Below are 12,803 nucleotides of genomic sequence, written 5' to 3'. Positions count from 1 at the left end.
TAATTTCTTTCTATTTTTAGTAGAGACGGGATCTTGCTCTTGTTCTGGCTGGTCTCGAACTCCTGAGCTCAAACAATCTGCCCGCCTCAGCCTTCCAGAGTGCTAGGATTACAGGCGTGAGCCACTGCGCCCGGCCTAATTTTATTTAATTTTTAATTAATTTAAAATGAAATAGCCACGCATGCCTAGTGGCTACCATATTGGACAGCACAGTTCTAGAGGATTAAACTGAAGGTGATGGAAAATGACATTAGATTGTGCTATGGACTAAATGTTTGTGTCCCCCAAAATCATATGTTGAAATCCTAACCTGCAAGGTGATGGCATAAGAAGGTGGGGCTTTTGGGGGTGTTTAGGTCATGAGAGCTGAGCCCTCATGAACAGAACTTGTGCCCTTATAAAAAGGCCACAGAGAACACCCTTGACCATTCTACCACGTGAGGACCCAGCTGGCTATGAACCAGGAAGAGGGTCCTCACTAGACACCAAATCTGACCCTGCCTAGTTCTTGGATGTCTCAGCATTCAGAACTGTGAGAATGAAATGTGTGTTGCTTGAGCCACTCAGTCTGTGGTATTTTTGTTACAGTAGCCCAAACCGACTAAGACGGATGGGTAAGCCTTGAAGCTGAACATGATGCTTGAGTAAGGCCAGACTGTTAAGTCTCCTATACTCACCATGCTGCTGCCTTCCCCTCTGTCTACCTGGCAAGTCCCCACTGAACCACACAGCCCTGTTCATGTACCACCTCTCTCCGAAGATGTCCCTGGCTGCTCTACACAGTCTCTCCTACAAATTACTTCTGAAATTTTGCCTTTTTCTAGGCAGGCATTGGATAGCATAATTCTATGTTCATATGACAGTCCTCCACTAGCCCCTGAGCTCCTTCTCGTATTTGTCCTGGCATTTCCAGCCATTGGTACAATCCTGGTATACGGCAGGCACTCAATAGATCCATGATGAACAAGTTGTCAACAAAGTCACTATAGCCTGGCAGGGATGGGAGGAAGAGCACTCAACTCCTGGAACAAGGAAGTAAGATCCTACCCTTGATCTTCCTTATTAGAATAATAGCTCACTCCAGGAACTCAGGAAAGATTCTCTTAAACATTCTGAGCACAGCCGGGCGCGGCTCACGCCTGTAATCCTAGCTCTCTGGGAGGCCGAGGCGGGCGGATTGTTTGAGCTCAGGAGTTCAAGGCCAGCCTGAGCAAGAGTGAGACCCCGTCTCTACTAAAAATAGAAAGAAATTAATTGGACAACTAAAAATACATAGAAAAATAAATTAGCTGGGCATGGTGGCACATGCCTGTAGTCCCAGCTACTCGGGAGGCTGAGGCAGAAGGATCGCTTGAGCCCAGGAGTTTGAGGTTGCTGTGAGCTAGGCTGACGCCACGGCACTCACTCTAGCCCGGGCAAAAGAGTGAGACTCTGTCTCAAAAAAAAAAAAAAAAAAACATTCTGAGCACTCTACCCATAACTCAACAGCAGGCCTCATGGGCAGCTCTAGATATTTCGCCCAGGTTCCAAGCATCTAGAGGTTTGTATAGAGCAAGTGACCAGCTGATCTTTAAAGGCAGCACAGCCCAATGATCAGGAGCCAGTCTTTGAAGTCAGTCCTGGGTTTGCATACTAGCCCTGCCACTTAGCACCTGTGTGTCCTTAAGTTGCTGAAATGCCCCAAGCCTCAGTTTCCTCAAGTGCAAAGCAGGCATCACATCTGCTTCTTAAAATTTTCAGAGGAGGAAAAGACTAAAATATCTGCACAAGGCCAGGCACATAGTAAACTTTCCATAATTAGTAGCTACTACTACTGAAGCAATCTGGAACCCTAATTCTGATACCCCACGGCATATGCAAATTCCTGAGCCCCTAAATAGGCTCTTCTTGGTGCTTTCTGGGATGCAAAGGATAATCCAATCTCTGACTCACAAAATTCTCCTCCAGTTCCCAAGAGAAAATTTATTTTAATTCCCTCTAACTTTAAAAATTAAAGCCCTTACAGCATTTTGGGGTGGCAGGGGTGAGGAAGGAGACCAGGAAATCCAACACACAGCTTTCAAAAAGCTACAAACTGATTGGGGAAAGAAAGAAGAAGGCATCTGGAGGGGGTGAGAAGGGGGGATGGAGACAATCCCTTGAGTTTCTGCTATTATTGAATACCCCAACTCTCAAAGCAGCCCGGCCACCCCCTCCTCCACGTGGGCTAAGCTCTGTTAATGAGAAAGCAGAGCTCTGCCTACATTACCACAATAATGATTTCCCCGTTGCATTTTTACATGCCTGCCGCTTTATCGTAGCAGAAGTAGACATATATTTTCAATAAATCCCTTCTCTCCTTCCCCCTCCCCACCTCGAGCTCTCCCAGTAAATGCTGTTCCCTCTGCTCCCTCCCCCAACGCAATCCCAACCCTGGAGCACAATGAGTTCCACTAATCAAAACAGAAAGAAAAAGAAAAATGGAAAAATCACAGCTGCTGAAAAACAGCATTCGCTACAAGTCAAAGCCCTCCACATTTTTTCTGAACACAGCATTTACTTCTTCAAGGACATATCGCCCCTCCCCTATCAGAAATCTTATGTAGAGTTGCTCAAAGGGGAAGGAGGAGGGGGCGGGTGAAGAAATCTAATATTCACTCTCTTTCCTATTTTGACTAAGCCAGCACAGACAGAAATATAGATAAGGCCTTGAATAACTGATTTAACAAAATGTCACTTATTAAAAGGGATGGGGGATGGGACAGCATTTGCATTCGAGAGCTCAGTTAAACACCCCAGCTGAAGGCTGCAAGGCCACGGCCAGGCAAGGGGGAAGAAAATATTTCTCCTGTCTGGTCGCCTTCAGTGGCTGCAAGGACTGGGCCTGGAAGCAGAGAGGCCTGAGTTCTCCTTCCAGTAAGAATCAATGGGGAGAACACCAGAGGCAAAATAAAAACAAAAAAACCCAGCTGATTCTTAAACAAGTGAGCATTTATACAGCACTAACTACTGCCAGGCCCTACGCTAGATGCTAAGGGTACGAAAATGAGCGATGACCCACTTCTGCCCTCCCCAAGCTCCCAGTCCAGAGGGGGTGAAAGACACACCCCATGGCAAATGTGACAACAGCAGCTAATAAGCCAAGGGCCGCAGGAGCCCAAGAACAGCCCCCTCTAGCCCACCCCACAGCTCTGGCCCATGACCAGGCACATAGAGCCATCAAGAAAGACTTCAGGAATGAGCGCCTGCACTGTTTGAATTCCATACTGGCTTCTAAAGAAGCTCAGACTCTTCAAAAGGAAAGAGGCCCCTAAATGTCCTTACCTACTGTGGCTCCCCCTGAAAACCCCTCAGCTTGCATGTATTCACCCAATTAAGAAAGAAAAGCAAACAAGCTCGATACTTCAGAATCAGCCTCATTACTGGTATCCTTCAGTTGAATTTTAAGGGAGTTTGGTATCTTTTATTGTGATGACAACAGAGGGAACTCAAACAACACTCCTATTAAAAAAACTCCTTGGGTATCAACTCCATCTTTTTTTTTTCTTTTCCTTTTTAAAAAAATCTTTCAAAGGAGTTAGATTGGGAACTCAAACTCAAACGACACTCCTTTTAAAACTACTTGGGCATCAACTTCATCTTTTTTTCTTTTCCTTTTTAAAAAATCTTTCAAAGGAGTTAGATTGGGGAGAGTTTCCCAAAGACCAACAGGGGCCCTAGGAGCAGCCTCTGCTATGACAAAGACCCGCAGGGGCCCTCAGGAAGGATTCTTTCCGAGGTAGCAAACTTTTCAGGGCCCTGTTATGTCCAAAGTCGGAGCCCAGAGGCTAGAGCTCACGGCACCTAGAAATGCCCACTGGGTTGCCCAGATGCCTCTACTGAGGAGCCCCACAAGAGGGACAGGGCTGATCATAGGAGACTGACGGAGAATAAATGCCCGATTTGGTAAAGCCAAGTCTTGGCCTTAATTATGAGACAGCCTCCAAGCTGTGTGCTCCAGAGTAATGGAGACAATTTAAGTTTTTAAAAAATGTAATGCTCAAAACATGCTTTAATCATTTGAATATTTCCAACTAAGGTCATTGGAGTTGTAAGTCCAAAATACCCAGATGATCTTCTTGGTTTCCATGATCTTCTGCATATATTCTGTACCACATTCTTTTGTTGAATATTGCATAGCATTATCTATTTGAGAGTGCACAAAATTTGGAGACCAAATTCTGGCATTAAACCAGAGCTTGGGATGCTGGCTCGACATGTGACTCTGGGTTAATCATTTATTTTTATTTTTCAACTTTACTTCTCGAGCCCCAGTTTCCTCAGCTATAAAATGAGAACATCTACCGTCTATGGTTATTGCAAGACATTCGTAAGACATGCCAAAGAGGCTTTGGAACTATAAAATGCTAGGTAATTTCAGTGACGGTATCCATTTCCTTTCTCTCTGATTTTTCATTGATTATTTTTCCCTCTCTATGAAACCAAATCGATATCTGTTCCCCTGTTTTTCAAAACCAACAACATGTATTTATTATATAAATATAGGAAGAAATCCCATTATCACCAGTGTGGCAAAATCTCACTAACTGCTGAATCTAGGTTATGGGTACGAGGAGTTCATTATACCAGTCTATCTGCTTTTGTGTATGTTTAAAGTTTGTTCATAATAAAAATAAGTTTTAAGTAAATAAATAAGGCCTTACCCTCTTAGACAGTGGCCAGGGGCCTGATTAGTGAAAACCGTTGGATGTTTTTTAAAACTCAATATGATTTCCCAGCATACACAGAAAGAATAAAGGCCAATGACTGCTTTTAGGTAGACTCCACTTTATAGCACAATCCTCATGTGTAACACAAACACTGAATGCAAATGAAGACTGCTGAGACCACTGGGCCACAGTTGGGTTCCCCCAGGTAGGTTCGAGGTTCCTCTGAATCCAGTTCACATGGTTCTTCGGGGAGCACACTCCAAATTCAAATTCTGAATATGCAGTTTGAACCTGTACTGACTGGCATTTCACAGCCAGCATTTCTGATGCCAGCCATCTGACAATAAGGGTGATTTCACTAAAGGGATCACAGAGAACTCGAAAACCCCAAATAGAAGGCGGCTACAAGGAGGGAACAACAGTGGGAGTGGACACAGCAAACAGTTTTTAGCAGAAGCTTTGGTAAATTAGGAGAAATGTTTCATTGGCTGTTAGATTTTCCATCAGAGAAGGAGATCTGGCTGAAGATCAAGTCACCTCACTGCTACTTGCCTAGGATGCCTCTTACAGTTTACATAGCACTTTCCATACATTATCTGATTCCACCTCAGAACAACTCTGAGAGGTGACAGATGGTATCACCCTTCTTTTTACAGATGTGGAGGCAGGCTCTGAGGTTCACTTGTCCAGAGCCTTAGAGTAGAGCTGGACCCCAACCCCGATCTTCTGACTCTCTCCCCATCTACCCACCGCCCATGCAGACCCCACTGAGGGCCACCAAGGCTGGCAGTCTGTGGGATATAAGAGAGCCTGAACAAGAGGCAGCGTTTGCTTTTTTTTTTTTGGAGCTTCTTGCTCAAAACATATGACACAATGCCCACCAACTTTTGAATAGGGCTGAAAGTCACAGAAGTCGTTTTCCAATCATAGTTTTCAAATAAATCTAATGTGAGGCCCAAATTACTTGAACTGAAGACTCTTTTCCCCAAGCAAAAGAATCTGCTCTTTCCTCTGTGACGCTCAGTAATGCAGGCGAGTGTTCAGAAAAATGCAGTACAATTTCTGATGCAGTCTTAACCCTTGAAGTCTCTGGCTGGTGTCAAGTCCTGAGCCCGAACCCCTTCCCCAGGACAGCGCAGCCTCAGCCTGGAAAGGCAGAGCGTCGGGGCCCTCCACAGAGCCCCCTGGGCTGGCTCATCTGCTCTCTGCTCAGCTCTTCCTCCTGCCATGATGGAGGAAGTACCCCTCCCCCGGCAAGGCCAGATCTTCCCCTCAGACCTCAGAGGCTTTTGCTCAACTGACCTAACCATTTCTCTTCATCGGTCACTCCCTCCCCACTGATCTTTCCCATCGGCAAACAAACATACCACCTCTCCAAAAAAAAAATAAAACCCTTCCCTTTATGCATATGTCCTGCCAGCTCCCACTCCATTTCTCTGCCCTCCCTTTCATGGTCAAATTTTGCCAAAAAGTTGCCTACACATGCTATTCACAGTTCCTCACCTCACAACGCCCTCCCAACCCTCTCCAATCCTGCTCCTTCCCAACCCCTCCCTCCACTAACTGTTCTTCGCAAAGTCACCAACAGACTCCATTTTGCCAAATCCAGTGGTGACTTTTCTGGCTTTATCAACCTCATGAAACATTTGACACATACACACATACACACACACACACACCCTTCACGCGGCCTGTTCTTCCCTCTCTACAGGCTCCTTAGGGCATCTCGTCTAGTCTCCTGGACTTAAATACCATCTCCATGCTGATGGCTCCCACATTTTTATCTCGTGCTAGACACTGTATCAAACACCTACTTGACATCTCCCCTTTGAGTCTAACAGGTATCTCAAACTTAGTGGTGCTCAAACTGAGATATTTCGATTCCACCCCTCCCTCTTCCAATCCTCCCCCATCTCAGCAAACAGTACCACCATTTACCCAACTGCTCAAGCCAGAAACCTCAGAGTTACCCTGGACTCCTTCTCCCCCTCTCCTCCCAACCCCACCAAATCCCCAGCAGCCCTGCCCATTCCACCTCTAATGTCACCTCCCACCTCCTCACTTCACCTGCCAACTGCCTCTTTACTGCACTCCCCAGTTCCACGCCTGCCCCTCCCTGCTCTCTGCTCTACCAGTGCACTCCCCTTTGAACATGAGTTAGGGGCCATCAATTCCCACTCCAAACTTTCAATGGCTTCCCACTACACTTCAAATGAAAGCCAAACCTTATCAAGGCCCACAGAGTCCTGTACAATCACTTCATACTGCCCTCTCTCCCTCCCCCTTGTCAATCTGTGTCTCTTTGAGTCCCCCCAAAGCCAGAGTCCTACTGCTCAGGCTCTCTCCTCTGCCTGAAGCGCTGTCTCCCCTTCACCCCCAATCCTCAGAGAGGCCTTTCCAGGCTATTCTAACTAAGCCTATCCAGATCACTGCCCCTGAGGTTTCATCAGAGCATGTATCACAACTGGCAATATGTATTTCTTTACATGCCTGCCTCTGGAAGGCAAGCTGGGGGTGGGGGTAGGGTATGGGTAGAGGGAGGTGACTATGTCTCTTTCATTATCAACCTATTCCCAGAGCCTTAACACAGCGCCTGGTAAATAGTAAATGCTCAATAAGTAGCTGCCAAATGTATAAAAGAAACCACAGCCGCTTACAGCATGAAAATAACTGTCATCTCGTTCTACAGCTCAGAGTCATCACTGCCATTTAGATACAGAGGGTCTTTTTCCTCTTCCTCCCCCATTAAAAAAATATTAATGTTTTAATGATGCTAAACCAACAGCCCAATAGCTCAGCATATCCCACCCCAGGCCCAGCTTACTGTCTTCCAACAGGAAAACTCAAAAAATCATCTGTTTCTTCAGTAAACCCAAATTACTATTCTACAAACAGAACTTAAAATTCTTAGAAAATATCACAGAGGTTTTTTGTTGTGTGTTTTCTTTAACTCAGAAGAAAAGATTTATTAACAGAGCCCTGGGGTCAAGCTCATGTTACTAAACCCATACTATCCCTTAAAAATGCCGCAGCACCCTTGTGGACAAGCACACCAATAACTGGAATCCAGCTACTCTTGTCTTCCTCTCCCCACAAAAGAAATCAGCTATGTTTTAGTTTCTCCTTTATTTCACTGCTTCCCCTCCAACATGCAAATTCAGAAATAGCATTAATCCACAAGGTCCCAGCTGATTCTACTCCTCCCACCTCCCTCCGCCACATAGTTTTATGAGGTCAGAAATAAAATGGGCTGAATTCAACTGCCTTTTAGAGCAGGACCATCAGCACCCGCCTTCACAGCCTAGGGTCTGAGCCACTTTTCTGGATCTCTATTTTTCATGTCAATGTTCAAAGTCAACAAAAAACATCAAGAGCTTTTCCAAAAAATGCCCATGGCAAAATATACAGTATCCTGGAAGTGACTAATACAATATCATTATTATGAACCCTATCACAAATACTCAACTAAATCCCAATTACCAACATGTGAATTCTCCACAGAAAATGGGCAAAGCCACCCTGGGCTTTCCAGTCTCCTCCCCAAAACTACCTCCTTCTGCCGCCTGCGAATAACGGCTCAATTAACCTTAGATTTGACCAAGCCTTAGACAAGAGAACCAGCTGGATGGAGGGGAAACTTCTAAAATGAACTGAAATTATTTTTGGTGCCTGGGATTCCATGCCCCACTCTCTATTAGCACATATAATTGGGAATTTTTTTGTCCAAGACAGTGGCCGGCTTTTATCCATAAGTATTTCCTTGCATTTGATGGTCAACATCACCAGGCCACTCAAGAGTCCTTTCTGGAATGCCAAGATACAAATCCACTTTCTCCATGAGAAGACAAAAACAGAAGTTAATCAACTCGCCCAAGTCCATGAAGCAATTTGGCCGTTGGCCCAGGAAGAGACTGTCAAGACCTCTGGAGACCTCACCCATAAGACGCAGAATGTCAGAGCCAGAAGGGAACTCACCGATCAAACTATGCATTTTTAAGGTAAAAAATCCAAAGCCCAGAAATGGCTAGAAATTGGTACCTTCTCCACTTTTCTTTCCAGTGACCTCTTCCCCCTGCCTTGAGCATCAAACCACCTTCAAAGTTCTTTGTCACTTCACAGGTCTTGTAAACTTGAGCCAACTATTGAATGCAAGACCATTTTAACACTTCCTGACTAATCAACTTTATGGAGAATCCCTACATTTTCCAAAAAAAACAATGCTTTTGGTTATTATGACCAACCCACCCATTAAAGATGGAGAAAAAGGAAATTATAAATATGCTTTGTTTTTGTGACCGCACATTTTATTATACAAGCAGCAAATAGTCTATCTCCTCTTTTACAATTTAAGCTCCTAACTCAACAAAAACCACAGGCCCAAGTGGGTTAAAGGAGGCAAAACTGAGTACTTTCCACACAGTTCAGAGAATAACTGTTTTCACAGCAAGCTCACATAAACGCTATGTGATATTAACACATGCCTGCTATGTGGAAGCCTGCTTACCAAGCTGTGAAAAGACCCGTGTTTGCTATGGAACCTGCAAAATTAATCTTCTCAGTGCTTATAAAGCAGAAGGAAAACGCTCTTTTTGGGATGTCAAGCTGGCTTCTAAACAATCCTTTGGCGAAAATGGGCATGCCCAAAAGGGCGGGGCCCAAAGAGGTGTGTCACTCCGGGTATCAATTCCTATAAATCAAATCCTGACAATCACCACAATATTTTAAAAAGAATGAATTATGATTCACGGGCCTTCAAACCTTTATTACCACAAGAACATTCTCGGTAGAGGAGGAAAGAAACCTACTGTGACTTGATTAATGGCCAAAGCAAGACAATAAAATAAATCTCATAAATATAAGGAAAAAAACTGAATGACTGCTCTTGCTCTGAGGTTAGGCATGTAAATAATTCCATCCTGGAATGAATGTACATAAAGATTTTGTTTACCCTCCCAGCAAATACAACAACCAGACTCAGATTTTCATCGGGTAAAAATAATAGCTAATTTGTTTAGCTAATGGCTAGTTAGGAACATTTGATAAGGGGCAATAATATTTAATTCCCAACTAATTCAATTCTCAAACTGCCAAATATCAAGCACCTCAATCTGGAAATCTGATGCCAAGAAGGAAAGAAAAAAAAGCACTGTCCATCAGTAATGTGTAGAGAGTTTTTTCTAAAACCCAGTTTTCCCCCTGGTAGAACAGAACCTGTCTACAGAATTGCGGGAAGCTTAACCAAGTTTAGTTAACCCCACTGCTTAGTGGTTACTCCCTAAGCCTACTAAACGTCTCTGGGCTGGAACCCCTGGTGCTAAAATTATCCTGGCAAAGTTAAAACTCCCAACACAATCAAGGTACCCGACAGCCAAGACCTACAACTCTTTTGCAGAAACCAGTAGGCTGAGGATCAAGAAAACAGAGGAAGGGGAGGCAAAGACTGTTGGTTAACTAGTTAAGCGCTGAGTTCTCCTGCTTGTTATCCTTCCAGTGGGCATGAAAACCACATTTTTTATCACCAGCTCCTTTCCTGAAAGGGTAAATGATGCCAAAGGTTGGTACTAACTGGAACAACTTATAACTCCTTTCTTAAAGCCGTCCCCATGGCCTGCTGAAAAGTGCCCCCGGACTGGCTTCCAGCAGGCATTTTTAAATGAACTCTTCAGCCACTCCTGGATCGGTCATTCCTAAGCATGACTTCCATGGATTTCACAAGACAGCCGAGGCCACGCTGTTAGTAACCCGCTTCGGCACGTTCACTTGCCAAAGCTGCTTCTAGTCTGGAGAATACTTTCCACAAAGCTGGCTCTAACAGGCCGGTGGAAGGCACACGGAACGATCAGAAGGCGTTTTCTTTTAACCTAAGGATGGCAGGCGCACATGCTCCAGTCCAGTGCTGGCCAGAGGCTGCCTGCCAGGTGCTCTCGGCCTCCGCCGGTGAATGAGTGGTTTGGTTTTTGTTTTTAATATCCATTTTTTCAGACTACCAGCAGTAACTTCCCAGTCTCCTAAACCGAAGTTGGGGAGTGAAGGGGCAGGTTTACCCCCTTACACCTTTCTCCCATCTGGGTGGCCACACTAACTTCTGGGGAGTACCCAGCCTCCACAGAGCCTGCACGCACATATACATAACACATATGCATCATGTCAAAAACCCCAAAAGGCACATCCCCAGAGTCCTGCGGTTTCTTGGCTGGAGAATGAAGGCTTTATAACATCACAACCTTCAACTGCAAGCCCACCACCACCACCCTTTAAGCCAGGGTTGTCAAATTATAGCGCCCACCTCACCCCTCCCCCTTTGCTGGGATGCTGTGCAGCCCAGAGAGGGAGAGGAAAGGAGGGAAGCAGGGAGAGGCCCTGCTTACATACTGAAAGTAAAAGGGGGAGACTTTTCCTTCTCTGTCCCCCCCTTCCCTCCCCACCCACTCCACCCCCGTCTTCTCACGGAGCATCCCCCAACTAATTTTTTTAAAAATAAAACTTAAGCTTCTTGCCTACCTTGGCTGTTTCTGCAACAAGTGCATGGGCAATCCGACAAGAAGACCAATCTCCGTTTGGGGGGTGAGATGGGGGGCGAGCAGAGCTGATGGAGTAATTTCAATATTAATTTATGTCAGCCGCCTTCTCACAGCGCTACTCACTTACAGTACTGCCCTCATCCTGTAAACAAATATCGCTCCGCCAGGAAACATACTCCCCAGATGCAAGCCCCTCTTCCCAGCAGGGAACCTGGTCCCTCGCCCCCCCAAAATAGTGTGCTCCCCAACTCTGGGTAGGAAGGCCGGGGTTTCCAAAGCACCAACCTACCACCTCCGCCACCACCCCAGCAAGAAACTTACTCCGTCCGTCTACGCCTCCACCCTCCCTTCAGGAAATCTACTCTCCATATGCATTCAGCCTCCCCGCAGGAAATCTGCTCCCCCCTCCCCCCTTCTATATACATGCACCCCTCCCTCTGCTCCTCCCCACGCGCCCTCCCCGGCCAGAAACTTACTAGTGAACAAGCGTGCAGGCTCTCCTGATCCTGGAAACTTACTCCCAGATATAGCGCCCGCCAGCCCCCTTTCCCAACCCTGCTCCCCTTCCTGCCCTCCGCCGCAAGCAACTCCAAACTCTCCGCATCCAGCCACTCTCCCTCCCGGGTGGAAATTCGCAGCGCCGGGCTGCGCGCGTGCATCCACCCTCCCCTTCAGGAAACTTACTCCCCATCTGCATGCACCGCCTCTCAGCCATCGCTTAGAGGGAAGGGGGTGTGCTGGGGAGACAGAAATACATATGTATCTCTCGCCCCTCCCCCGGCCGCAGCCCACTCGGGGCCGAGCCGCGGTAACCTGGCCTTACCTTTTGCGTTGCTCCCCACCCTCGCCCCCTCCCTTAACCCTCCTTATCCGCTCCCCGATACCCCTCCTTTTTTCACCCATTACCCACCCCTAGCAACCGTTCCCAAGCTCCTCTCGGCCTCTTTTTTTTTTTTTTTAAATCCAGGATGCAAATTCCTCCCCTGTCAGCAAATCGACTGTCAAATTATTTTCTTGCAAAAGGAGAAAGGCGGGGTGGGGTGCGGGGGAGCAGAAGCAAAAAGGGGGGAGGGCGGGGGACGGGAGGGCGAGGGACAGAGGAGGGGAGAGATATCCCTCCGCAGAGCTGGGTCTGGCCGCGGGTGGGGAAGCAGGAAGTAAGGTGTCCAGCGCCGAGGCCGGCGGGTCCTCAGCCGCGGCCCCCGCCCGCATCCCCTGTCCCCCGGGGCGCCGCGCTCGGGCTGGCGCTGGCCGCCCGGCGCATTGTTCACAGCCTTCCCGGCGGTGCACTGCCGACTTTATTTGTGCGCTCTGCGTGTGCGTGAGGTTGCACCTTTTGTAGGCTGCCGAGTCTCTGGACGAGGATGGGACTGGGGACACCGGCCCAGCTGCGGCCCCGCGCGGGACCTGTCAGCCCCGGGGTGCGGCGGACTCTCTGGCGTGGCCGGAAAATCGAGGCCCGCGAGAAAGCGGCGTGGCCGGGAAGCTGCTGCCTTAGACCCGGACCAGTGCAGGATTGCTTCCTGCGTAGCCGTCCCGGTTACTGTTACGCGCTTTGCAATCTAATGCCTTGGGTTGGGTTTTTGTTTTGTTT

At 47.1% G+C, this 12,803-nt stretch overlaps 1 long non-coding RNA gene across 1 annotated transcript in view; it reads right to left on the bottom strand.

The window, feature by feature from the left end:
* The window catches only part of LOC105807502, a 163,112-nt gene extending 150,971 nt beyond the window's left edge, over nt 1-12,141 (bottom strand). The window contains exons 1-2 of the long non-coding RNA XR_001137334.1: nt 11,686-12,141; nt 11,190-11,274 (exon numbers count right to left, since the gene is read on the bottom strand). This is a non-coding gene — a long non-coding RNA (uncharacterized LOC105807502). The remainder of the gene's footprint in view (nt 1-11,189; nt 11,275-11,685) is intronic.
* Between the last annotated feature and the right edge of the window lie 662 nt (nt 12,142-12,803).

The sequence above is a fragment of the Propithecus coquereli genome, unplaced genomic scaffold (assembly GCF_000956105.1).
Source record: "Propithecus coquereli isolate 6110/MARCELLA unplaced genomic scaffold, Pcoq_1.0 Scaffold158, whole genome shotgun sequence".
Taxonomy (NCBI): Eukaryota; Metazoa; Chordata; class Mammalia; order Primates; family Indriidae; genus Propithecus; species Propithecus coquereli.
The sequence above is the reverse complement of the archived record's forward strand: the minus strand, read 5'-3'. Positions and strand labels throughout refer to the sequence as shown.